Source organism: Ranitomeya imitator, chromosome 10 (assembly GCF_032444005.1).
Source record: "Ranitomeya imitator isolate aRanImi1 chromosome 10, aRanImi1.pri, whole genome shotgun sequence".
NCBI lineage: Eukaryota > Metazoa > Chordata > Amphibia > Anura > Dendrobatidae > Ranitomeya > Ranitomeya imitator.
In genome coordinates, this window is record NC_091291.1 from 953,484 (window position 1) to 956,163 (window position 2,680).

The window sequence follows — 2,680 nt, forward strand, 5'->3', positions numbered from 1 at the left end:
AAAGATTGGGGCAGCGGTGCCTGAGGAGGAGAGTTTTTCTGGAAATTTGGACAGGGTTTGGACTAATGTATGCCATAATCTGAAAGAGGCAAATAGGAGGTCAAAGAAATATTTTGACAAGAAAAGAAGGGAGGCGAGGTTTGCAGATGGTCTGGTTGTCCTCTAGGAATCTGCGTTTGAAGATCCCTTCTAAAAAACTGGGGCCTAAGTTTGTAGAACCCTTCAAAGTGGTTCAGGTTGTCAACTCGGCAGCGGTGAGATTAGACATCACCTCGTCCTGGAGAATTAATTCAGTTTTTCATGTATCTTTACTGAAGAAAGTTGACACACCAGATAAGGAGGCGATGCTGACTGTTCACTCAGTTGATGAGGACGGCGAGTTTGAGATTTCACGCATTTTAGATTCCAGGTGGCACATAGGAAGGTTGCAGTATCTCATGTCCTGGAAGGGTTTCGGTCCCGAGGATAATTCCTGGGTGAAAGCTGAGGATGTCTCGGCCTCAAGGCTGATTAAGGCTTTTCACCCTCTCACCTCTTGCTGACTGTTCGTATTCTCCCTATCACGTCTTGCTGACTGTTCTTAGTTGCCCTCTCAACTCTTACTGACTGTTCTTAGTCACCCTCTCACCTCTTGCTGACTGCTTATTCGCCCTCTCACCTCTTGCTGACTGTTCATAGTCGCTCTGTCACCTCTTTCTTATTGTTCTTATTCACCCTTTCACCTCTTTCTTATTGTTCTCAACTCTTACTGACTGTTCTTAGTCACCCTCTCACCTCTTGAATGCTTATTCGCCATCTCACCTCTTACTGACTGTTCTTAGTCGCTCTGTCACCTCTTTCTTATTGTTCTTAGTCGCCCTCTCACCTCTTTCTGACTGCTTATTCGCCCTCTCACCTCTTGCTGATTGTTCGTAGTCACCCTCTCACCTCTTGTGGACTGCTTATTCGCCCTCTCACCTCTTGCTGACTGTTCGTAGTCACCCTATCACCTCTTGCTGACTGTTCGTAGTCACCCTATCACCTCTTACTGACTGTTCTTAGTCACCCTCTCACCTCTTGCTGAATGCTTATTCGCCCTCTCACCTCTTACTGACTGTTCTTAGTCACTCTGTCACCTCTTTCTTATTGTTCTTAGTCACCCTCTCACCTCTTGCTGACTGCTTATTCGCCCTCTCACCTCTTGCTGATTGTTCGTAGTCACCCTCTCACCTCTTGCTGACTGCTTATTCACCCTCTCACCTCTTGCTGACTGTTCGTAGTCGCTCTGTCACCTCTTTCTTATTGTTCTTATTCACCCTTTCACCTCTTTCTTATTGTTCACAACTCTTACTGACTGTTCTTAGTCACCCTCTCACCTCTTGAATGCTTATTCGCCATCTCACCTCTTACTGACTGTTCTTAGTCGCTCTGTCACCTCTTTCTTATTGTTCTTAGTCGCCCTCTCACCTCTTTCTGACTGTTCTTAGTCACCCTCTCACCTCTTGCTGACTGCTTATTCGCCCTCTCACCTCTTGCTGATTGTTCGTAGTCACCCTCTCACCTCTTGCTGACTGCTTATTCGCCCTCTCACCTCTTGCTGACTGTTCTTAGTCACCCTCTCACCTCTTGCTGACTGCTTATTCGCCCTCTCACCTCTTGCTGACTGTTCGTATTCTCCCTCTCACCTCTTGCTGACTGTTCTTAATCGCCCTCTCAACTCTTACTGATTGTTCGTAGTCACCCTCTCACCTCTTGCTGACTGCTTATTCGCCCCCTCACCTCTTGCTGACTGTTCGTAGTCGCTCTGTCACCTCTTTCTTATTGTTCTTAGTCACCCTATCACCTCTTACTAACTGTTCTTAGTTTCTTAGTTGCTCTCTCACCTATTTCTTATTGTTCTTATTTGCCCTCTCACCTCTTGCTGACTGTTCTTAGTCGCTTCCTCACATATTGCTGCCCTTCGTTGGTCACACTCTTACATCTTGCTGACTGTTATTAGTCGCCCTCTCACATATTGCTGTCTATTCTTAGTTGCCCTTTCTTAGTTGAGATGAATGATGCCGCTCCGATATGAATAACACCACCATCGAGATGAAAGACACCATCCCCATGATGAATGACACCTCCCTCAAGATGACGGACACCATCTTCAAGATGAATGACACCAGCCTCAAGACACCCTCCTGAGATGAATGACAAACCCCTGAGATGTATGACACCCCCGAGATGAATGATACACCCCTTGAGATGACGGACACCGCACCTGAGATTAACTACACCACGGCAAGATGAATGACACCCCCTCGAGATGTCGAACACTACCCCTGAAATGAATGACACAAACCCCGAGATGTCAAACACCGTCCTGGAAATGAATGTCATCACCTTCGAGATGAATGACACCACCCTCAAAAAGAATGACACCACCCATGAGGTGCTGCACACCACTGCTGAGACAGTATACTGCCCGCCGGGATTATTCTCGCTGCATCTGAAATGTTGATTTGCCAAATCTAATGTGCATAATATAGAGCCTAAATATGCAAATTGCCTCTTCAGAGGGGAAGATAGGCTAGAATTCTAGAACTCTCCAGATCTGATTCATCTTCCTTTTCCTTGGCTGCGGGTGAAGAGGAAGCGAAGATCACATTCATGAGGAAGTCCAGGGCGCCCTGTCCTTGACTCCGCTGACACTTCTACT